The sequence below is a fragment of the Neopelma chrysocephalum genome, unplaced genomic scaffold (genome assembly GCF_003984885.1).
Source record: "Neopelma chrysocephalum unplaced genomic scaffold, ASM398488v2 Primary Assembly neopelma1_209, whole genome shotgun sequence".
In the NCBI taxonomy this organism is placed as follows: Eukaryota; Metazoa; Chordata; class Aves; order Passeriformes; family Pipridae; genus Neopelma; species Neopelma chrysocephalum.
This window is the reverse complement of record NW_020897871.1, coordinates 408,107-434,094: the sequence shown is the minus strand read 5'-3', so window position 1 is coordinate 434,094 and position 25,988 is coordinate 408,107. Positions and strand designations below refer to the sequence as shown.

Below are 25,988 nucleotides of genomic sequence, written 5' to 3'. Positions count from 1 at the left end.
TCTATCTATCTATCTATCTATCTATCTATCTATCTATCTATCTATCTGTCTATCTATCTCAATATTGTGTTAATCTTGGGTTTGAATGCTGCTTTCCCTTTTATAGACAAATAGTTTTCTAACAGCAACAAGTAAACTAATAACAGTCAACTTCTTACATATCTCCAGTCACACTTCCACTGTAACCTGCAGTTTATACTTTCAGGAGTGATGAGAGCTTCTAAAACAGTTAATAATGCCAGTTTTGGAAACATGGACACCAGTGCACTGGGAAGGCTGGATAAAGGGACAAACTTGGTTGTTCACAATCTGATTAAAATCTAAGGCTACACAAACAAAAAATTCCGCTCATCTGCTGGTTTGGTGCACAAACTGGATTTCTTCAAGATGTCCTGTTTGGCTTCCAGGAACCAGTTTATTGAGGCAGAAGCAGCTGGGATGTTTTGCTGGGCACTGAAACCTTTTTTCAGTGGGCACAGCGGTTCAGATCAGCTATTGTGAGCAGCAGGATATGCAAAGGGATGATGTAACAGTACCCAGAATGCTGTATGGAAGGTGTAGCATTCAGACAAAAAAACTGGAGCCTGCCAGAGCAGAAAGCTTGCACAGCAAACAGAACACTAAGTGCAGGCACAAGGGTTTCAAACCCTGATAGCGCTCCCGACCTCAAGCACCAGTTCTGTTCTGCGTCTGATGGAGCCAGCAAACACTCGTGGTATTGATATGCAAACATGCACACCAGGCATTTGCTTTATTTCAGCCTTCCCAGACCTGACACTGCTGTAGCAAACAGCTTGTAGCAGGATGCAGAAAGCTCAGCAGCAATGTGAATTGCTGGGGTTTTGCTCCTTTTGCATACTAATACTTTGTATTCTCCTCCAGCTGACAGCTCCTTCTTTCACTCCCACTGATGGCTGAGCGCTGGAGCCAAACAGAAGTTGCTCATAAATCTCCTCTGAGGGTTTCCTTATCTGATCCCAAAAAGCGGGTGTGAGGGCTGAACGGAAAGCTGGGGCTGGGCTTTTGTTGGGTCCCCTGCAGGAACGGGGACAGGACAAAACCGGAGCTCTCGGAGCTGTCGAGGCTGCAGCAGGGGGGCAGGGGCCGGGCAGGGGAGTTCCCTGGTCCCCTCCAGCACTGCCTGGAAGGTGAGTCTGTGCTCCCAGGGGTGGCTGTGCTGGCAGCGGGACACGGCCAGTCCTGCACAGCCACCCCGGGGAGCTGCACACTCCCCAGCAGCTGATCCCACGGGAAGAGCTGGCTCCAGACTGGGAGCCTGCAGCTCTCCTCTGCTCCAGGGCTCCTCTCCCTGGCACACAAAGCCTCCCTGTCCTCCCTGGGCAGGTAAGCCAGGCTCAGGGCACGTTCCTGGGCCCCTCATGCCCCTGGCCGCCGGTGCAAAGGTTGTGTGGAGCCGGCTGGGAATGCTGTGCTCGGGCAGGGGCACAGGGGGCTGGGTGGCAGCGGGAGGTTGTGCTGGGCGAGCACAATCCCGGTTCCTGAAGCGTGGTACAGAGAGCAGGTTAACAGAGCAGCCAAGCAAGCAGCAGTGGTGAGTGTAAAGTTCAGGGTGGGATGAAGTGACAAAACAAATGGCATTACAGAGGAGTCCCATGACAACAGGACTCACAGTAACACACAAACAGGAAGGGAAAAGGAGAGAAGGAGAGCAGAGTGAAATTTAACCCTGCAGTTATTTTCTTTGGCTTGTTTCCTTTCCACCCAGCCTTCCACACTTCCATCAGCAGGCTCATTTTCCCATCGCTGGATCCCCAGCAATGCTTTTGAAATTCATGTGTGCCACTGATTTAAGAGCATAATGGCCCAGATAAGCTCTTCCCTGGGTTACAAATGCCTGATGCTCACACACTTCAAACTGGGTGTCGCTCTCCCCTCCCCATTTCCCATCTCACCACTTCTGTTGCTGATTACACAATGGTGTTTTATTTCTCCATCAGTCCATTCATCATCTTAATCAAGAGATACAAAACATCACGGCTATACTAATGTGTCCTACAGATAGTATCCAATAGTAAGGTCTTGTTACCAGTAAATATTTTCCTATGGCCCTTTGCTGGAAAGAAACACATCTGAGTCCAGCCCTCTTTGGCAGCAGTTATCAAACAAGGAAAAAGAGAGCAGTGTCTAAAAGGCTATACACTTTTTTTTCTTCTTTTGGAACTGAATCCAAGAATATCCTCTGGATGGAGCCCTGTGGAAGGGGCACACAGCTGAACCAACACCCTTTATTGCTCACTCTGAGTAACATAATAAACGTGGCTGCACAACAGGCCACTTTCTGCAGCACATTCTTTGATCCCTGTGTTCTCCTCCGCCGATTGCCGCCTTCAAAACTCCTTCAATTGATTCAATTCTTGGCTTGAATCTTAGCAAAATACTGTTGGAGTGCACAACCTCAGTGTGGAACTATCTGCCTCGAGCCCAAAGAGGTCATCACAACCAACCCTCGCCCCACAAGACATTGGGGTTTCTCCCCTTTGCCCTCCAACTGCATCATAGTTGTGCTGCTGATGCTTTCTGCCTCTGCAGGGTGGATTTCAGCACTGCCTAGTGCTTGGGAACACTGGAAAAGACTGGGAAAAAGCCTTTTCATGAGTATCCTTTTCCTGTGTGCTGTAAATATTAGTTGTTTCCGCTGTTTTGATTGCCGTGCTCATCATGGCAAGTTCAAGGCAGCCCAGCTGTGCTTCCCTGTATTTGAATAACACACAGAAGTAAAAAGCAGGATGCTTTACAAGATACTCTGTAGTGTATAATATGTGATTACACCCATTTCAGTTGCTCTGTCGATTCAGCATTGCCTGCAAGACTCTGAGTGGGACTCACTTGGAGATCTGGTTTCACCCGAAGGAGCTAAAAATGTTTGCCAGGCACCACGTTGTGCAGATGTCACGTACACAGCACCCACAAACACACTAAATCACACTTGGAAACATTGCTTTCTCTGTCTCACTGATCAAGCACATGGAAGTGATCCTGCCTGATGCTCCCAGGCTGCTGGGAGAGCTCAGCACTGCAACGAGGGTTTCTAGAATTCAACTCTGCTCTAAGATTAACTTTCCCCTGCAGCTGAACAAACCGTTCTCTGCCTTCCTCTCCCTCAGTCTTTCCATCTGGAAAAATGAAGACATTTGCATCTGTACTGTGGGTGCCTGTGCTGTGCATATAAATCACCAAATGTTTATAAAACTGATTTGAGGAGGAAAAGTTAAGTATTTCTGATTTAATGCGTTTATTTTTATGTTCATGGAACAAAACAAAAAACAACAAACCCCACAAACCCAGGATAATTCATCAGGGATCTGATCCAGAGTCCATGAAATTAATTTTCCTTAAGTTTATGGCCCAGGCACCTCAGGCCTGATATTAAATATGAAGGAGTTCTCATTGCAGCTCCAGATGAACATCTACCAGCTATCACAACAGAAAATATGATAACAGCAGCAGGCTCAGCTCTCCTCCCCCTCCAAACCACATCCTGGTCCAGTACCTCAGAATGCTACTACGCTGAGTAGTGACTGTCAGCACCCAAATTAGCACTTCCTAGTACAAAAGGCCACTACAGCCTTGGACAGCATCATCTTGGTTCATGTTCCCACTCCTCAAATTAGAAAACTTCTAACTAAGTGGCTAAAACTCTTCCTAAACTCCAGCTGCTCAGCCTTCACATGGACAAGGCCTGTGATTTTTTTTCCAGAGACCTAAAGGAATGAGGAGCCTGGGTTAAACTGAATTTCAGGAGGGTTTTTCACTTTGGTGACTGCAGCTGTAGGAGGAAGCAGTTGTTTGTAAGAGACACAGACATACAGTTTTGTCTTGCTGAAAAGCAAGTTTTTTTAAAAAAAGTTGAGGTTTTTCCTTTCATCTCCATTCTCGTGCTTCAGAAGGTGACTTAGTTTTCCAATGGGCACATCACATTGGCCTGGTAACCTTCCATGCTTTGACAAATCTGAAGTTTCTGCTCCTGAAGGAGTCCCCTCTAACAAATGCAGTGGCTTCTGCCTGGGAGAAGTCTCAAAACAAGATCCAACTTGCCTGCAATTCTTTTCCACCTGAATAAAAATTCTCTCCTGGAAAATATGAACTTCCTTCTGAAGCTTTTCAGTTCACTGAAGGCTGGGGAAGAAGTAATGTCACAGCACTGGGAGACCAACACTACATCTGCATAATGTACCTGTTTAAACTCCTGCTGCCTCCATGTCACCAAAACTCCTGGCTGTCCTTGCTGAGGATGCATTTCTTACTGTGACAGCACTGCCATTCACAGGGAAGAGTCTTAAAAAATGAGGGCTGTCCATGGAATACCCCCCAGATAACCCCTGCTGCCCACCAGAAATCCCCTGCACAGTCCCAGCCTCACCCCCAGTGCTCCCCAGCGTGAGCCTCTATTGTTCCAGCAGCACAGGAGCATCAGAGATGCTGAGCATCCTCCTCAGAGCCCTGCCTGCTCATCACTAGTGTTGAACACATTAAAAACAAGCTGAATTTGTTGGTAGAGCAATGCAAAGGTGCCCCAGCCTCAGGCAGCTGCTGATGCACCGTTTGCCCTTCACCCAGGCTGTCTCCCACTGGCAGCTGTGTCTGTGTAAATGAGGGTTTGTGGCTGTGCTGCTGCTCAGCACGGGGGACATTCCCTCTTACTGGAGTTCCTCCGGCACACGGAGCACGACTGCACCGGGAATGAGACGTGCCTTGTCTCCCTGCTCTCCACAAAATAATGACTTCACCCAGAAGAACTTAAGTCCCCCAAATCCCCCCTCAATTTGTGTACAGAATGCCAACCTTTCACACCCAACATGCACAATCCTTAATGTCCAGGCTCCAGCGAAGCCAAAACCATGCCTGGAAAGGCTCTGAATCTTCAGGCATCTGACCATGGATATAACTACAAGCACAAGTACTGCAATTCTAATTATACGCAAATATAAATTCAAACCCTGTATTTTTTCTTCAGCTGCAAACCAGTATTTCCTATTCCCATTGAACTGAGATAGAAACCTGTGTGAACTTATTTATTTCAGAAACAAAAAAATTAGGAAAAAAACCCTCGTAGATTACTACTTTCCAATGGTATAATGTTTAAACCTAAATGATGATTTAGTGACAGAAAAAGTCATTTTTAGTGATATATACTGTAGTATTTTTCTCTTCCTCAAGCACTTAAAAAAGCAGGAAGCAGAGTTTCTGCCTTGGTGCTGGACCCACGGATGTTGCACGTGGGTGAGAGGGGTGGCCCATTCCTCAGGAGCCCAGCACGGACTGGGCTGGGGAGAAGGACAGAGCCCCACAACAGAGCCCCACATTCCTCCTCAGCTGTGCTGGGTGACACACAAGGCCTGGCGGAACACGGGAGAACAGGAGAGTCTGGAGTTGCAGGAAGCCAGGCTGAGTGTCTGTGCCTGTGACCTTCTCAAAGTGACAGTGTCTCACCCCCAAAGAGCCTGTGCTGCACCGCTGCCACACCACTGGCACCTCTCAGTCTGCTTAAAGACACTCTGCATTCAGATGCCGATCCCATTCCACCCCCCAAATCTGTTGACCAGGGGACCCTCACACTGTACAAAATGCAGGTCCAAATTCTCTGTTTTCATCCCATCCCTATTCCACAGCACAGAAACACTGCTGACATTCATAGCAATGAGCATATGACAAGTCAAGGTATTTCTCATTCTGTTTATAAGAATTCCCATAAAACAGCACTCTGGCTATGAATTTTAACTCAGCTTATGACTTCAGTGTATTTTTCAGCCCTTTACTTCCAGCTGTTTGTAGAAATTAAAAGCTCCATAAGCCCACTGTCTCCAAACCAAACTGCTGTGCAAAGCCTAAAGGCATCAACTGTGCTTCTATGACTTTTTGAGAAGCAGCTCATCTGAGACCTTTGGTTTTTGCATGGGAATCTTGCAACTTCCTGCCCTGCTGCTGGTGGCAGCTCCGATTTCTGCTTCCCTTGTTCCAACCATTCCATAGCTTTGAGGGAACACGGTCAAACCAAACCCAAAGCGGTTTCGAATAACTGGTACTTGGGAAAACCAGCACCAATTAATACCGCATTAAAATAAAAATATATTCATCTACTGTCATTAACTGAATATCTTTTAAACCCAGCGACCCTGACAGGTATTAACAAAGTTGTTGTAAAAATGCATTAAGCCCAAGAAATGCCTTACATATACTAAGAGATATAAAAAACCAAACTCAGCCCCATAAGTGCCAGCCAGTCCTTATATAAGCCCAGAACACCTCCAGACCCAGGCCAGTGCAGGGGCTGTGCTTGGGGAACTCTGCTGAGAATCTATTCACATGTCTGTCCCATGAATCCACACCTTCCTATGGACAACACAGCCCGGAGATTGATTTTTTATAACCCTGGAACACACTCATGGTTTGCATAAACCCCTCCTTTCCCAACTGCATCGATTGCAGCGATGGAACCGAAGGGTTTCGCCTCCCCAAACATTCTGCTCCCTCTGCTGTAGCATTGTTTATTGTTCTGGTGATTTATTTAAAAGCAGATACACAAAGAGGAATAAATACATCCAGCAACAAAATCACCAGAAATTCCCCCGAAGGGATTCAGGGTGGGCACGGGCTTGATTGACGAAATGCAAATAAGAAACCTGAACCCACAGCCCGGAATCAATGCGAGCAATCTACATAACACAGCACATCAGCTGCGATGATTAACATCCTTATTTTTCTGCTGAGAACTTGATATGCATTTCTAAGGATGAAACACGACATTCCCTTATTTCCAGCAAGTTAAATGGATAGCTCTGCCTTGAAAAGCCTGGGTTTCTATCATTAGCAGGGAAGCAAAACCTTTGTACATGACTACTTCAGGCAGAACAGAAAGCTGTTTAATTAGAAAATGTCATCTGCTGCACCCACAACGCCTTGTTTTGCCCCCCCCCGCCCAATACGTGCACAAACAGAATTTATTAATATTCCCTCCGCCGTCAGCCCGATACATTAAATCATGATACATTAAATCATCTCCGTAGCGAAGCTCCTGCTGCAGCAACTTCTGCACTGCATCATTCACCTACCTCTGACTTCATTGTTCCGCGGGCCGTGGATAAATAAAATCAAACCCCCCGGTGGAGCTGTGACAGTTCCCTTTGCGGAGGAGGTGCAGCACCAACAGAGCCCCAGCCGGTCGTGCCGGGGCTGGAGCTGGGTCAGTCCTCGCCGGGAAGCGCAGGAGTGACGGAGATTCTGTGCTGCTCAGCACATTTACCTCACCCCGCCGAGATGGGCCGGACCTTGGAGCTCCTGCTCAGCAGCTCCAGAGCTCCCCGAGCCATCCCTGAGCAGTTGTGGCGAGCGAAGCAACCGCACTGCAAGGTCAGGGCCCTCCCCAGCCCTGCCACACGGAGCAGCAGCTCCGGCAGCACACGTGAGGCTCGCAGAGATGATGATGCTACGTGTGCCTTCCCAGAACTGAATCACTTCCTAAATTCGAGACTAATTCTCAGGTAATATTCGTTCAGCCCAAAATGGAGCAGATTAGCAACTTACAACTCAAAATCTGGAACAAAATGATGGAGAAGCATCAAAATGCTGAACCATAACTTTCATGCCCAAGCAGAAAGTATTTTATCTTCTAATTGGAATTTTATTCATGATTGTGTTTTCTCTGGATTATCCTCCTAAATATCACTAACCAGACAGAATATGTATCAGCCTCTCCGAGCTGCCACAGTATTCCTTGAGCCCTGCCCATTCCCCTGCCAGACTTTTGCAAGGCGCTGGAAGGGCTGAGGTTGTGTAACGAGTTGGCTGGGGCTGACTGGTTGAGGGCATCCATCCTCCTCTCCGTTAGACCCCACGAGCTGCAAACTGAGCCATTTTACACTCTGGGAACAGCTCAGCACCTCTGAGTCAAAAATTTATGGGTCAGGCTTCTCCAGCCTTCAGAGGAAACAACCTCCCCTCACCTCTTGCCTTCTGCAGAACTCTCTCCTGTGACACTGAACTGCACGTTCTGGGGTTGCTGGTACTGGGGCAGTTCAATACATGTGGAAATAAACCCCAAAGCACAGCTTGGCTCGCTGATGTTTCTTGGTGTAGGGCAGCCCAAGGTAGTTTAGGTTTTAAATTCAGAGATTACATAAAAAAGCAACACTGTTTACACTCGACTGGTGAAACTTGAGCTAAGCTTTCACTTAACTCCAAGTGCTCTTTAGAGCAGGCTCAGCACAGGCTCTGCCAAGCCAACCCCAGCGATGCTCACACATTGCCATGGGTCAAACAGCAGCAAATCACAGACATGGAATGAAAACAAGTAAACCAGGATCTGGCAAACCAACTAACAGATCTTTTCCACTGTTTTCCCAGGGAATTTGATATCCCTTGAAAAGGAAAAATTTCGAACAAAAATTGCTCCACTACTTTTCTGGAGTTTTGCAGACGGATGTGGAGGTAGATCAGGAGCTTTATACTGGGAGTACAACACCCACAAACAGTCTCTCAAGTACTCCATGCAGCTCTTCCTGCCTGTCACATCTGTGCAGCATGTGTTCCCATGGGATCCCACTGCATCATCCCACTGACTGCATTTAGCCAGGGGTAAGGAAGTGCCCTAATCCTTTTCCCAAAACTGAGAAGGAGTTTCTGTTTACTGCTTCACTTCTTACTCCCCAGACCCCTCAGATCATAAACCCACTGTATTTCACTCAGCTCTGTTAGTTCTCTGGGATGACACTACTCATGGTTACTTCCCAAGTCTGTTGACTGAGGAGGAGTGGAAGCTCTTCCAAGAACTGGGAAGCACTGCAGAAGTGTAATTCAGGAGTGACAGACAAGGTGCTCCCCTTGTGACAAACCAGAGAGTAAATCACCCGAAAGCCAGGCTGTCACCCCAGGCTGTCAACCTCAACCCCCTGCACCAAACCCCATAGCACCTGTAGGCTGTTCCCCCTCCTTCCCTGTCTTATGTGCTCACTCTGCCCTGGTACCTCCTCACAGATGGGGAATCTTTCTGGTTTGCTGTTCCAGGGATGTGTTCCTTCCCATATCACTCCAACCTCTCAGTTCCCTGCAGGGATGGATGGAGCAGATGCTTTTTAGGAGACAGAAACAGCACTTTGCAAGGGCCAGAGCGCTGATGTGCATTTGGGGATAAAGCCCTTGTGCAGCCAGGGGAGCTCCCTGCAGGGAGGTGGTTCAGTGTGGTTCAACATGTAAACATGGGCACACAAAACCAGGAGGAAAATAATTCCACTGGCACAGGAAATCCAGAAGGACTAAATGGATATATGAGCAGGCCTGTGTGTTTGGCTCCTGTCTCACTTTCCTCATCATTCTCAGCTATTCCTTTGGCATAAGTCCAGGCTCTCCAGTGCAACCAGGATCTCTTAACTGTCTCTGTTAGATGAGATCTCTCTGTTAGATGACAGTGTGTCCAGACAGACACCTTCCATCCCGTTCCGGCCTGGAAGGGATCTGTGACAGGTCCCCCTCCTCATCTTTGCCATGTAATTTGTCACCAAACAACAGAAAGCTCTCTCTCTTCCAGGATTCAAGGTCAAAACACACGCAAACCAAAATCCTAGGCAGAGCTTTCCAGTGGCTGGGGGATCATGCAGGCTAAGGGGCCTCCTGCACCCAAGGCCTTGTGCCACTGCCTCTGGAATGGCATTCCAATACAGAGGGATAAAAGAACAGGAAAAATAACCCTAAATTGAAAAATCTGAGTGCGCTGCCTCTCCAAAATCAGAGAATCGTTAAGGTTGGAAAAGACCTCTAAGATAAGCCCCACCAGAGGTCCTTACAAACTTGATTCAGATTTCCCTGTGGAAATAATGGAGATGATTTCACTCCCTTCTGTTAAGCACTTCTGAGATTTTTCAGTGCAAAGATGCCGGATAAGTGCAAACCATTACTGAAATACATATTGGTAAGAACAACTTATATCACTGTCACAAGAATTAAAACAAAAAGAAGACCATCAAGGTTGCACAGTTCCAGACCAGCTGGAGCTGCTGTGAGGTTGTGGAATGAGCTGGCTGGGGCTGACTGGAGGAAGGTATCCATCCTCCTGCTCCCTTAGACCCCATAAGCTGCAAGGCTGGTTCATTTTACACTCTGCCTTAGTTTCTTTGTGTTATTTTTGCTGCACTGCTGAACTTGTTTGGGGAGATGGATTTACTGATTTACTTTTCCTTATGTGTTCCACTTCAAACCTCCCAATAGTTCCATGGCCTCAGCCTGTTTGAAAGCAAATCAGTGATGTCACTGTGAGGATTTTGACCTTCAGAGACAGAAAACCTCACACTGTGCATTTCAGACACCTGGGATTAGGTACAGACACATAAGAAAAGCAGCTGGAGCATGAGGAGTCCAAAAGGGCTCTGTAGTCCCAGGAAAAGGAGTGTTTGTAGGAATACTGATAAGTGGTGAGTGAATGACACTGAAGGGGCTGGTTTGCTCTTACACAGTATCATTTGCACCTCTGACACGAGCTAAAAGTCCAGCACCTTCTCAGAGGAGTCTCCCTGAAAGTCAAAGCAGACAAAGCTCAACACCCCATAATGATCTCACTTTTATTTACCTCTATAAACTCAGGGAAATACTAATAAGCATTTATCAGAATTATCCTTGTCCTACAGCAGACCTGTAGACGAGACAAAGAGCCAGGAAGTTCCTCCTTGACTGGCTGCAGGTTGAAAACTGCAGCCAAAAGGGCATCAACCTGAAATGTGCTTCCCTTCTGCACTTGGGCTCGTCCAGCTCACCTGCACAGCTCCCACCCCGTGTGCTGCCACATCCAGGGCTGGCAAAGGTGCCCGAGGGACCATTTTGGGTCTGTTTAGCCCCACTGAACAAGGTGCCCAGAGGAGCCCTCCTGACACCACCTCAGGACATGGGCACAGACAGAGCGCACAGCCCGTGTTAGTGTGGATTTAACACACGCTAAGGAAACTATTCCAAGCTTTTCCCCAGGGGGAACATGTCCTGGAACAGCACTGCCTTGTCTCCAAGTGGCCTGGCAAGCCAAGGCACCTGCTGTGCTCTCAGTGCCCACTGCTGCCTCTGCACAAAGCAAGAGCCCAAACCATTCCAACACCCACGTGTTTGCTTGGGAGAACTTGGGCTTGAGCGCTGGGTCATGGCCAGACATTGCCTTGGTCCCCCAGCACAACTCTTGCATTCCAGAGCCAGAATCCTCCAGTTTACCCTGTCAAATTCAGCACTGCAGGGCCTGGACTGAAGTTACCTGGATTGGGATGCATTTAACAGCTTGGAGGTGAAGTGTGAGGTGTCCTGGCTCCAGTGCCTGACAAGGATGTTTCTCTAGCTCATAAATATAACTGTAAAAGGTCTTGGCACCCTCCTGAATTCAGAAAAATCTTCCCTATATATTCCATAACCATATTAATAAAAACAGATAAACTCTAAGGAAATGTTACCTGCTGGGTGCAACAATTATGACCTCTAAGAGTTATAGGGGGAAAACAAATTCACTCTCAAAAAGTAATTTATTTTCACTATCATTTTTTCACCAGAATCTCACGTGATTTAATTTTCAAGATAAATTCAAACCAATTTTTTTTCCTGTTCTGGATTAATGGCTGCCAAAACAGAGCTGAAGGGAACCTGTATGTGCTGTCACACACAGTGTGATTTCAATTACCTTTAGAATAATGCCCAGGCAAATGGGAAGAAATTATTATATAGAAGGCTGGAAATTAGAGGAGAGACAGAGCGGTTTTAGCTATATTCTTGGCAATAATTTAGCCCCAGCAATGAAGATATGCAAGAACAGCAAGCCAGATAATTTCACTGCTGCTTTCTGTGGAAACAGGAATGAATCCTGTACATTGACACCTTCCAGTTCGTCTGCAAAGAGGAGAAACTGCTGGGAACTGAAACAAAACTCAAACAGTGCTGGGCAATGTGAAACCCAGTATTTTTGGGAAATAGAGAGATATGTGTGCTGTTCCTTCTGTATATTTTTTCCATATTGGCCAGTTTAGCTGCATTTTTTGAAGCAACACCAGGTGACACGTGCTGTGGGGGTGCAGCTCCATGCAGAGGCTGCTGTGCTGCTGTGGGTACCTTTGTACCTTGCTTTCCCCTCCTGGGGTTTGGTGCTGTGCTTCAGCAAAACCTGCTCTGCAGACAAGGACTCTGGTGCTGCTGTGGCACCTGAAATGGTCTCAGACATTCCACAGTGCAGAGAACAAGCTGCCAACCACCCCAGCACCCACTGAGGGAGGAGGCAGCAGCCTTTAGCACCCGCTGTGTTCCACAGGTGGGGACACTGAGGCAAAAGAAGAAGTCAGAGGCAAGAATTTGGGTTAAAAATGGAGTATCACTGCACATCCCATTCGTTCATTAAAAATAAACCCCAAACAAGCAGCGTGTGTTCAAATGCTGAACAGCCTTAACAGCAACAGCAGGATAATCCTGAGGCTGGGTGGAATTTGTACCCTGCTGTCAATAACTACACTTTTAGAGACACCTCCTTCCCTGCAGCATATGGGTGATGTGGGGCATTTCCCAGGGATGAGAATGATTCCTACCCCCATTGTTTGGAATGATGTCCCTCTCCAGAAGAGACAAATTTGTCAGTTTATGGGTAAAGCCATTGGTTTCCTTTAGTCAGAGGCTGTCACAGGCTCGTGTAACATCACCATCACTGGCTTTGCAGAGACACTTTTTGTCATTTTGCTGTAGTTTATTTGATGTATGTTCATTCCTTTAGTGGTGCAGCCTCAACCCCATTCTCCTTATTTCCCAATTGGAAGTTTAATTGCTGGCAGGGCACACATTGAGGGGAGGATAGAGACAATGAGGACAAGCCTGACTGCAGTCGTTGCACACAAGGATCAGAGTAATCATAACCAAACCAGCCCTGGGAGTAACACAACACTGGCATAGTGGTGGAAAATAATATACTTTGAAAGCTAAAGCAGATTCAGATCTTGGCACAATTATATTTAAAGAAATTTTTATATTTAAAAAAATATTTAAAGAAATCCATCAAAACGTGAGCTGATAACACTCTCAATGCAGTGTAAGTTGGGATCTAATGTAAGAAAAGTTGTTTACAACGAGGGTGGTAAAACACTGGCACAGGTTGCCCAGAGAAGCTGTGGCTGCCCCATCCCTGGAAGTGTCCAAGGCCAGGCTGGAGGGGGCTTGGAGCAACCTGGGCTAGTGGAAGGTGTCCCTGCCCTGGCAGGGGGTGGCACTGGATGAGCTTTAAGGTCCCTTCCAACCCAAACCATTCTGGCATTCTATGAATTAGGTACTTAGTGCAAGCAGACCTTGTTTGTAAATATCCAAGTCTTTTGCAAGGGTTTAACCTTTGTTATTTTGTTGATTTCTACTTAGTTCTTTCTTACTGAGACTGATTAGTCTCACTAAACCATTCCTCCCTCCTCACTATCCATGCTCCAGTATCCCCCTGAAGAAGGGTAGTTCCAGGAACTCTCTTTCCACCTCTGAGAGTGTCATATATTTTACAGTCCCTGATGTGACGCTTCCCTTTTGCAGATCCCAGCTCCCCATCTCTCACCTGCCTGTGCTACTGAGCTCATTTACACTGGAACCCCTGGGGATTTTCCACTGTCACTTCACACGGTGCCTTTCCCATTCCTGCTGCTCCTGTCCCCTCTCGGGGCCCCTCCCTGTCACACTGCATTTGCTCCCAGCTCCTCGTCTCTTCTCCCCAGGGCTTTTGGAAGGCTCTCATCAACCTTCCTTACAGGTATTGCACCTTAAGTGCTCCCCAAAAATTAAAGTTACTCCTGCTGCTCTTGATTTGCTCTGATTTTTCTTTTCACTCAAACAAACCATCTTGGCAACCACATCTGTAACACACTGATCATGGTTCTGCTTTATTTTTTAACTGAAGGAGGGGCTCTGTTTTAGCTGTACCATGAGGTGCTTCCAACACAAGGTAATGTCTTGTCTTGCTTAGAGAAACACTCCACTTCCATATTACTCAAGGTGAGTAATTACAAGGTGAATTTGATCCTTTTCCCCAGTTTCCAGCTATGTCATCTGGGTTTCTTTGTTATTTTTTTTTCTACACTTATGGCAACAAAACAGCAAAATCTAGATTTAATTTTTAAGACATCTGCATATATAACTACAGCTTGTTAAGGATTCCCAGCACAGCCTGTTCATTTGTGTCTCCTCAGAACTGGTCCAAAATCCAAGTCACAGAAAATCATCTGTAGAACCTGCAACCCATGAATATACAGCCATGATTGATATGAAATTTTAATACTTGACTGTGACTAAATGAGATAAGCATATTACAAAGAAGGAGGTTCATAATAAAATTCATTTTCCAAGGTCCCTTTTGCAAAAGGCAGCTCATCTCTTTCACACAGAGAAGAGCACTTGGACATAAAAAAAAGGGTTTGATTCTCAATCATTTGGATTTCCTTTCTTTGTTGTTGAGATTTTCAGTCTTCTCTGTTTTTAACTAATTTGTTCAGGAAAAGGAGGCTCAGATGAAGAATAGCTCAAAGATAAAATGTGCAAGATAAATATTGCCTTAAAATAAATAAAAAAAAATTAAAGCTCAATGTGAATTTTTAAATGTTCTTACAAACAGCATCACCTCCAGAAACAACTGGAACATGGACTTGGGGCTGGACTCTGCTCTGCTGAGCCCCCCCTGCAGAGCTGCCCCCAGCTCTGGGCTCCAACAGCACAAGGACCTGGAGCTGCTGGAGCAAATCCAGAGCAGGGACACAAAAATGCTCCCAGGGCTGGAGCCCCTCTGCTCTGGAGCCAGGCTGGGAGAGCTGGGGGGGTTCACCTGGAGCACAGAAGGCTCCAGGGAGACCTGAGAGCCCCTTCCAGGGCCTAAAGGGGCTCCAGGAGAGCTGGAGAGGGACTTGGGACAAGGGATGGAGGGACAGGACAAGGGGAATGGCTTCCCACTGCCAGAGGGCAGGGAGAGATGGGATATTGGGAAGGAATTCTTCCCTGGAAGGGTGGGGAGGCCCTGGCACAGGTTGCCCAGAGAAGCTGTGGCTGCCCCTGGATCCCTGGAAGTGTCCAAGGCCAGGCTGGAGCAACCTGGGCTAGTGGAAGGTGTCCCTGCCCAAGGCAGGGGGTGGGACTGGATGGGATTTAAGGTCCCTTCCAACCCAAACCATTCCCTGATTTTATGACAGAAGGCCCAACAGTCTGAAGACTGACAAAGTTTGATTACAGCCAAATTAGTCAAACCTCATTATGATTTGGAAGACAGAAGTCCAGCCATGGAGGATGAATTACATGTTGTCTGAGAATATCTTGCGTGGCCTTTTTATTATGTGCATATTACAAGAAGGACATTTTTGTTTAATACAGGATAGTTTTAATCCCACCAAGTGATCCATGAAGAAGTGCAGGCCTTATGCCTACTCAAGCTTAAAACTTTGTGGGCAGCTGGACAATTATTTGGATTGTTTGACTTGAGCAGAGTCCTGGATAGTTCAAGGAAACCACATTATCTACAAGATAAATATTTTGAAGAAAATATTTTCAAATATTTTCTCCCCTTTTTCCAGATAAGGCACATGAAATGGGGGGTTAGGGAAACATTGTGACCTGTCTCTGAGTTGCTGCACAATGACATGGATCAGGCAGCTGTTCTGGCTGAAAAAAAAACCCAAAACTCATCCATCACCACATCTTTCTGGGTTTTAGTTTGTTCTTTTTTAGGTTTTTGGTTGGGTTTTTTGGGGGCTGGGTTTCCAGCTGGATCAGTTCCTCCACCTGGTCCATGGCCCTGCCCCACACAAAGCTTGTGCAGCTCAGCAAGGACCAAGAGCTGCCTGTTTGAGGAGGCAGAGCCCGTTGACATGGGTGTCACATGGTGCCATCAGCTGCCAAAGAGCAATTATGAGCCAGCCCCAGAGCTGGAAATAGAACCCTTGACTTTCAATCCTGGATGTAATAATTATTTTTTATTCACTTTAAATATCCCTTTTTCTCCTCCTCCTCAGTAAAGAAGAGATAGTTTCTTTCCATCTTTAGAAAAAAAGGAAAAGCTGTGGAAATAGAGCTAAAGAAATCCATAGAAAGTATCAATATTGGAAAAATATTTAGAATTCTACTTTCTGTCTCCAGACTTGCCCACAGCTGTGTTCCCCCTCCTTTCAGGGACAGACCTTCCCACGTCCAATAACATGCACCAGTTATGATGTGTAAGTTATTTTCAGAAACCCATGGGTTTCAGTGTCTTATAATTAAAAATTATTAGAAAAATCCCCCCAAAAAACCATTTCCATCAATTTCAAAATTGCCTCAGAAGAGATTAACCAGGTAGTTAAAGTACTCCTTAAAACCTCTGTGTTTTCTGGCTGATGGGTTTTTAATGCAGGCTCCTCTTCCTCCTCTCTCCCAAAAGCTGAAGACAACAACTTGATTAATTTTTCAGTAGTTACATCCCATACAACTCATGGAATGTGTTAAAGGACTCGATCTGTGAAATCAGAGATCACACAGCAAATGCAATCACATGGGTCTGGAAACAGAATCTGGGTACAAACACAGAGACAACAGTGATGGACAAAAAGAGCTCAGTTGGACCTGGCAGGGAAGAGCAACCAAAAAGCCACTGACTTTGGTGGGGTTGTCAGACAAATTAAGTAGTGGCAACTTGACTACAGACCACTTGCCTTTTGGTTTTAATGTATTTACAGTGTAAGAAAGCAAATTAGCAGGGCTTATTTCACAGCTGTGACCGGGTGGTGACTGAACTGCAGCTGGAGTTTGACTTTTTGGTATTAGAAGTCACCAAAACCAGCTGTAGAATTATTCCAGCTCTGTGTGCTGTAGAAAAGTTCTGCAGCAGCCTCTATTTTCCAGTCATAGTTTTCCCTTTCAGTTGCTTGTTAATGATCCCAGGATTCCAGACTGGTTTGGGTGGGAAGGGACATCACAGCCCATCTCATTCCACCCCCACTATCCCAGTTTGCTCCAAGCCCCGTCCAACCTGGCCTGGTAAAAGATCAATCTTATTTCCAAATTTCTTCAAAACTTCACTTCTGAAAATGTCTCTAAAGTCAAAAAGCAGAAACAGGTCATTCCTAACTGTGTATGTACAGGTACATCCACATGGGTCCTGCAGCTCCTACAGTTCATCAGCAGTTTATTGGAGCTCCCTGGCAGACATCCCACAGCACTACAAATCTGAGAGAAACACAGAAGGCAGGATAATCTCACTGTGGGGATTTTCAGGTGTATCACTTGGCTCCTTTACTGGCAGCAGCAAACCAGGAGTTGTAAAAATTCCGTGCCGAGGGGAAGGGTTTGTTTCTTTATTCAGTTTAACTGTCAGTCCAAGATGCAGGGATGTAAGGAAAAGCCTGCAAGTTAGGCATTAAAAACCTAAATATATTAATGTCAGAGTGCCAGAGGGCAGCCTGGCAAGGAACCATTGCACTGGAATCACAGAAGGGAGTGCAGGCACTCATCTCATCTGTCAGCTGCCTCCTGTTCTCCAGCAAGATCCTTGCACCAAGTTGGTTCCCTCTGGGAATGTTGGCTGCTCTTGCTGCTGATTTAAACTTAATCACTGTGCCTGCTCTGCAGTGATAGGCTTGTGAAACAGGGCTGAGACCTCAGCAAGAACCACTGCACTGGCCTTCCAAATTCAAGGAAAAATAAATCCCGCTTTTCCCTGGGTGTAACAAGGGCCTCTTTGGCTGACTGGAGAAGTGGAAGCTTCTCTGGCACCTGTGGACCACCAAAGATGGGCTCACTGAGCCCAACAGAGCCCCCCAAAAGGGTAAGAATTGCCTTTTCAATGCCAACTGCTGGGGTGAGCACATGGGCTAGAAATGAAAAATGACTATTGGCACAAGAAGAGTGGGCGAGTTGGGAGTGAGTTAAGGCAGAAATAAAAATACTTCTAGTTCTGTAAACAGCAAAATGATCAAAAATGACTGAATTATGAGAAAACCCCATCCAACATGCTTGCCTGTAGTAGAAGGGATCAGCACTGATAGCCCAGAAACTCCCATTTCAGTCTTACCTCCCTGTAATTGCTGCTGCTTCCAACTTTTATTAATCACCCAGCAGTACCTGTCACTATAATTTACTTCTTACTGGTGTCAGGAAGAGGTTTGGTCTCTGCAAACCTCATCCTTCAGTCTCCTATCAATGGGTGGAAAGGCTGGACATCAGGCTCGGGGTCTCCATGAGTTTTGCACACCCCTGGATATTGGGCCCCTGCTTCCCCATAAATGCTGTGTCACAGCATCACACTTTGCCCACCCCAAGGGACTTCACCAGGTGTGTCTGTGCCCCAGGGAAGACCCAGCATCAACTTTGACAGAGGACAGAGATAGAGCTATTGCTAAAAAAATTCAATATATTTTGAAATGAAAACAGCCACTGATGACTTTCAAGCTGCTCCACTCTTTCCAAAGGAGGAGCTGCTCTTTAGAAATAAATACCAGTATGATAAATGAGACAGGAAGAACAACATTTTTCCATTTCCCTCTTGAGGAGTGTGCTTTATAATCCCTCAACCCAGCATATATACAGCTCTTCCCAGTTGTTATACTGGTTAAAAAGATCAATTCTTTAGACTGATCTGCTAGAAAACATGTTTTATTGTTTTAGCAGCCCTTTCTTCCTAAAGTGGCTTTTAAGAAACCCAGTGTTACGTGTAAACTCAGTAAAGAGAGTAGCTAACTAAAAATAGTTGTAGTTTAGTTGTTACTAAAGAGAGCAGCTAACTCTGCTTTCTCTGTACTACTCATTGTGTGGATTTGGTTGTATGACTGCTCAGAGCTCTGATGAATCAAGTCAAAGAGCTGGATCATAAACACTTGGGATACACAGCAAGCAGGAATTTATTCTTTGCTTTGGAATCAGGTCAGCTTTAAAACCCCCCCCAATAAAATGCCAAACAGTCAGTTGAAGGACAGAAATACAGAAAGAATGGTGCTAATTCCCAGTTCCTAAAGACATATGTATTTTTCAAAGGGTATTTATGTTGAGCTAAAGGTAAGATTGGTCTGGTGTCACCTCCTGATGTCAGCTCACTGCACTTTGCCCCAGACACACACCCAAAACCCCCGAGGGATCCCCTCACCCAGCCTCGTGCAGCCTCTGAAGGACAGAAGTCAAAGCTATTCCAAAAGGCCAGGACTGAATGAGCACCAGGGCAGCTTTTCTATTTTTGTTTCCAAATGGTGCTCTTTCTGTGGCCTATGGAAATCACTCAGCTCCCAATTAACTCTCCTGACCTGTAACTTCATTTCTTACAGAAGATACGAAGCGTGTCAGGAGAAAACAGAACAAGAGCATCACTGCAAGATGTGCAGAGAAAAGGGAAATGGCTGCATTAAAAACTATTATTGAACATGGTTCTGTGATGAGTTGGCAAAATGTGCAGCCTGCCCCTACCTCTAGCAAATGAATAACATTTATCTTCCCTTCGTGCTCTTCAAAAAGCTTTTTCACTGGTGAATGAATCGGCAAAACCAGCAACTTGCCAATGTTCCCCCAGGAAGGGACCTTTTCTGTTGTATGTATAGAGCTTTAACTTCTGTGATGTGAGGAGCAAACTGAACTCCCAACCAAGGACACATCACATGTTGTGCCTTTTTTATCTGGTGCTCAGCGCTCAGTGTCACCTTGTGGAGACACCAAACTTCTCAGGCCCTCCAAGGGGGGTTGTTCTGTCCTCTTTTTCTCATTTGCCTGATGTAAACAATAAAAGTTAGCAATGCTTAAGCTCAGTGTTAAAGCAAAACAATTTGGGTTAAGGTATTCAGAATGAATTATAAGGTTGATAAAGATATTCCCCCCTTTTAGTGATGGAGCCCCAGGGCACTGAAAGTAAGGATGGAGGGAGCCCACTGGGGACCATGGCAAGGGAATGGGAGGCTCTAAACCAGCACTCTGCCCTCAGACTGTTCTTCCTTTATCCCAAAATGGGATTAGTTTGTACTTCTGCAAGGCAGGTGCACGCTCTGCACAAATCCCAGCCGTGCACATTGTGTTATGATGGAGCACAACATGAATTTACACAAATATCCAGAACACAGAGAGGTCAAATCCTGGCAGGGTGATGTGCACGTCTGGACTAAAGCAACACAGTCCTGCTGGAATGTACAAATTCCATTGCAATGGATGCAGAGGTCCTTCACTGAGAGTCAAGGCAGAATTCTTCAGGCATTGGCACATCTTCATTACAGCCAAAAATGCTTTATTTATCACAGAATATCACAGAATATTCTGAGTTGGAAGGGACCCACAAGGATCATCAAGTCCAACTCTTAAGTGAATGGCCCATATAGGGATCAAACCCACAACCTTGGTGTTATCAGCACCACATCCTGACCCATTTCTTTAATTTGGTTAACCCTGGTCTTAGGCAGCAACAAGGGATAGTTTGATTTGTCACTGGAGGAAAACATTAGAAAACAGAAAAATCTCCCTCAAAGCCTCATCCAGGGCTCCTTGTGCAGTTCAAGGTTTCAGTTCTAAGGGTACCACCAGGCCACAGAGTCATTTGTTTCAAGCAGCAGTTGGTGGCATGGAGCTCTCAAACCATGTGTACAGCCTGTCAAATCTGTAATTGCCTCTAAAAAATGACCCCCTCTGTGCAGGGAGTTATTAATGAAACTGTCCAGAGAGAAGAGAAAATAGGAATCTTGTCAGCAATTTGTCCCAATACCTGGAATCACATCCTAGACCCAGCAGTTTCTGAAGTTAGAGGCTCCCAAAATCATTTCAGTTTTTCTAAATGCTGGAAACACTCTGAGCAGATCAGTTCACTTTGTGTCCACCAAAGCTCCCTTTGCCTCTTACCAGTTTGCTGATTGCTCAGTGTGACTCCCTGGAGCTTTACAGAACCAATTCCTTGGGACAGAGCTCCCACTCTTCCCAGTGTGGGCTCCAACCAGGTTTGCAGACACTCAGCTTTACATTCACATGTAATAAAATATGCACATTGTTTGCTTGGGCTCTACTGGCCAAACTATCCCAAAGCTGTCTTTGGCCCTCCATTTGTGTCATCTACGGATTTAGCAATTATTTTCATACCAGGATATTAAAGTTTATGTAGTTTGATATCCTTATGACTCCACTTAAACTCAGCTGCTCTGCAAGAACTCCAGTTTACAGCCATGTTTGGAGAACTATGAGAATTACATCTGCTGAGAGGATTTGGTGGTTCTCCTTGTTTAGATCAGTAGTCTCCAAAGGGGTTTGCATCATGATCCATTGGGGTGTGGGAAGATGGTCTCAGAACTTCAGTAGTACATGGATATAATTTCCAAATATGCAGACACATTCTATCAAAAATCAGGAGCGGGCTCCCACACACTATCAATTGTCTAAATCATCCCTTTCTTCTCAAACATGGATATTACATGAACTTGCACTGCTCTGGCTTCTACTTTCCTCATGCCCATAAAACATATAGGAGAGAATCAGTTGGCCAACACTCCTAAAAGCATTTGGATTCAGTTTATCCAGATGTGCTGCTTGTTCAGGTGCTCTTTATCTTGTGGCGACACAGACTAGAAAATATTAGTAAGATGTAGAAAACATTTCCTCCTTTGGCTTCCAAACCAAAACAAATAACCTGAATTCCCTTTTTATTCTGGCTTTATTGACAAACCTTCCAGCTGTAATTAGTAGCATTCAAATTCTTTTTGTTTTAATAATTAAAATATTGCCCCCTAACTGTGGTGGCATAAATTTGCACTTCTTTGCTTATCATTCAGAACAGGTTTTTTGGATAATGTATTCAGCAGAGTCACCTGCCTCTTCTCCATGTGTTTGCACTTAGATTTGTGTAGGCACTTGCATCACCCTGAGCCACTTAGGTTAGATAACAAACCAGCCCCACGAACAGCACAGACTTTTCCTTGATCAGAACAGAGCCTCTGCTGCTCAGAAACGACTCCTGACCATTCCCCAGCCCGGGCTCCATCCTCACCAAAGCAACACAGCTCAGAAACCACCCGACTGTAACTTCAAACACCCCAACGTGGCACTTCTCAGGCTCCGGAAGTGACTTTTGTCAGAGGAAATGAAACACTGAGAAAACAAGACACATTTACATCAAAAAAGAATCAAGTGTTACATTTGAAGCAAATATAAACAATAAAAGCGGCAAAGTCTGTTCTCCTTGAAGTTCGTCCTGACCTCCATCCCTGCTCAGGAGCAGAGCAGCTGCCGGGAGCCCTGGAATGCCGAGGCTTTGCTGGGTCAGTGGCACCACCTTCAGTCCCCCTGCCCGGGCTGGATCCTGGGCGTTGGACTGACAAACGTTTCTGTTCCCAGAAACATCTCTGCTCTTTCAGTCACCGTGTCACTAGCAAATAGAACAGCTGCACTGTTCAGATATGACAGATGTTTTACTGCTCAAATTATCTTCACATTTTTTGCACACATGCTAAAAAAAATGTATTTGTCTTGCACATCCTGAATGCAGAATACGGCAGTGCAATTTTAATTTTCCTGATTTTACATATATATCAACACTAAAAAGAACCTAGTTCAAGAATTAAGCCTATTTTGTAGTACTAAATCTTCAGGTTCTCAAGGTCTCCTGAGTGGAAGCGAGCACAGATCAGAGGGTTTTACATCAGCCTAACAGAGCACTTTAATGGGAGTTTAAAAGCCTGAGTAATTCCCCCAGCCAGGGACGCTGGGGGTACGGTGCTGTCTGGAGCAGTGCTGACTGTCTCCTTCAATTATCTGTTGAGCTGTGGCAGTTCACACTTAATATTCCTGCTAAATAAAGAATTTCCCTTTAGATGCTACAGCATCTTCCTTTAATGTCACAGCTGACCCACTCACTGCATTTTTAACTAGAAACAGCCCTAAACCAGCACCCAGCCCTCCTTAAACCTGCCGAAGTCCACACCTGGGCATCAGTTTTGGTCCTTAAAATTTTTGAAAGATCCTGCTTTATCTCCAGAATTTCAGCCTAAGTCATATCTGAGGGTAAATGTCAAATATCCATCCCTGAGATCAGGCATGAGACACACTTTGCACTTCATCAGCTGGGGAGGGAACTAAAGTATTGAACTGAATAACTTTGATCTCACCTTGAAATAGTAAAACTTCCCTTTGGAGTCTTGTATACATGATTTTATATGTAAATACAGACATACATATTAATATGTACATATAACACAGAGACACACATGCACTGTTCTCCCTTACCTGGGGCAGGTAAATTGTTGCACTACAAGTTGCATGCAATATTTAAACTGCAAACATCTTTCAGATCCTCATACTTTTTTTGTATGTCCAGAATAAATTCCACTGGACAGATCTGTAACTGCCTGAATACCTATCATTGGTAATTTTTACCTCTGCAAAGCAGTACAATTGCTTGTGGTTCCTGTTGCAGAGATGCAACTCTCTGCCATCCAAAAACATTATTGAACTCCAAACCACCAAAATATCTGTTTTATGTGTCACTGCAACGCAGCACAGAGGAAAGATGACCTTTTGAAAAGCAGTATAATTGGCTCAATAACAAAGACTGGGGACTTACATATTCCCTTCATTCCCTCAAGAGATTGGAGATCTCCCCAAACACCTCCTCCATTCCAGCTTTCCCTGTTCTTTCCAGAGCCTTCTTCCGAGCTTGCACTGCCTCTCCCAGATGCCACTACTTGGTTTCCTTTTCTTTTTTTCACCCTTTCCATTCAGTATTAAATCACAGGGGAGGAATAATGGCCTGAATCACATGGCTGAAAACAATCTGACCTCCCAAATTTACAATCAGCCCCTTCATCTGGTTACCTGAAAATGTTGTGGAACATTTTTAGGCAATGTTTTAGAAAACCTGTTTAAAGAAGAAATTGGAGTGAAGAAATCGGTGTATTTCCTGTGCTCTCCAACATGTGCAAGATGCACCCAACGCTCCCTACCCTGAGCTCCCCTCAGGAACACGCCTGCTGTGGGGGAAGAGTTTGGCGCAATCACAACCAGACCATAATACACCAGATTTTATGCCCTTTGATATCACAAACATCTCCCATGAACCTCTCCAATGAAACGTGGCACAACAACCCTGAGTTCCCTGCACCTCCTCCCGTGAGGGTTGACAGCACCTGCAGCTGTTCCTAAAGGCTTGGAGAAACCACAGGTCTAAATTCACTGTTCATCAGCAGAGCTTTCCTTCCCTGCCCCACCATGCAACTTCTCTCGTGTACTGCTCTATCAAATCTACTCTTTGCTTTATTTCAGCTGTTAAAAACCACCCCAAACCCAACAAACACCAGCAGCTGATGTGGTAAAAGCAGAATCCCAAGTTTCCATTTAGTTTGAAACATCTGCAGCTTCATTACATGAAGGTTTTGAAAGCTTGCTCACCACAATATAAAGAATTTAATAGCCACAGAAATCACATAAGATATACAATTACTGCTTTATTGTTGAGGTATAAACATGACTTTATAGATTCTCCAGTCTCTAGCTGAAATCTGTGCAATAAGATGATCATTTTGAACACACACCATATCCTTGTAACATCTGTAGCTGTGGGACTATGGAGCTGCTGTACCACGTGGTTACAGTGCCTGACATTTAAATATTGCCTTGATAGACTTTCCAAACAATTATTTGGACACTCCAGCTGTGCTTGGGAATACTGAAGGAGGAAGGAGGGATACTTTGAAGAGGGAAACAGATATAAAAGCGATGCAAGCTCATGGCAAGGGCTGGGAACAGTAATTATCTCAATGTCTCAGTTCCAAAGGACCAGGAGTCATTTTTTGAGTGGGAAAGCAGATTTAGGCACTGTGTAGGTTAAAAAGTAACGATATTAAACAGGAGAAGAATTAAAGGCAAGAAAGAAATGCTCTTGCAGCGTTATCTCAAGACACCCTGTGACAGTCAGTGCAGCCATGGGAGTGCTGCATGAAGGAGCCACAGAGGAAGATTCAATTCTTTATAACACCACAGCTGAGAGGCAAAGGTTTAGCATCTCTTGCTGCTCAAAATTGATCTTGATTGAGAACACTTTCCATTGAGCAGGGGTAATTTTCAGAAAATGTTTGTTCCTTCCTGAATTGCAGAACACCAAATGATGGGATGCACGTACGTGCCCCTGCCTTCCTGCCCTCTTTGTTCTCCACACCCCTTGCACTGTCTTATTACACAGCTAATCAGATGCTAAAACTGGTTTTAATTGAGCCTGGAAGACAGATTGCTGTGTGCTGAGCACTGAGGGGGAACAGGGTTTAGCTTATATTAAAATGATGGAGTGGACTCAGCAGCTGCCCAGGCAGCTCGTCAGGCCCCCCTGGTCCTGCAGGCAATCAGAGAGTTAAACACATGCACGGCTTTTGTTTTTACAGCCACGTTAAAGAAACCCAACAAACAATCCCCCCAAACCAGGAGGCATCATCTGCAGAGCACGCAGCTGATCCTATTCAGGGGGACAACATTTGGGAAGGGTATTACCAAAGCACATGGATCTGTTCACCTGGTAACAGGGCTGATCACTGTGAAAGCAACTGAAAATGGGAAATAAATGGAGCTGCTTAGCTTTCAAAAGGGAAAAGAGGGATGGGGGACAGGGAGAAATGGTGGGGGGAGTAAAAACCAACAAGACTTCCAAAACTCACCCGTTATTCCCTGTAGATCAGCAGAAGCCAAAGTGTTCCTGTGAGAGCTCTTATTTCCATTCTTCTATCGAGTCTTAATACATTCACACTTAAATTTTTTTTTTTTAATTCTTCCTTCAAAATCAGTTTTGGGTAAATAATTGAAAAGGCTGTGAGCTGGAGGCTGTGTGACTGCAGACAGGCTCAGACACCAGGATGGAAAGCTCCTTGGAGCTGCCTGTCAGCTTTACACCTCACTTGTGAAATTAAGCACGTTAACTATAATTAAAACAGATTATCAGCCACCTGTGCTCTGGGCTTTAGCAAGGTGCTTGGCCAGGGCACCAGTCCCATTACAGCAGATATGGAGCGAGCCCACATCCATAGGATGCTGTGGATGGAGAGGGAACTCCA

General features: G+C 45.4%; 1 protein-coding gene across 9 annotated transcripts in view; it reads right to left on the bottom strand.

The window, feature by feature from the left end:
• IQSEC1 (IQ motif and Sec7 domain 1) overlaps positions 1-25,988 on the bottom strand; it is a 331,221-nt gene that overhangs the window by 88,468 nt on the left and 216,765 nt on the right. The gene's annotated exons all lie outside the window — the stretch shown is intronic.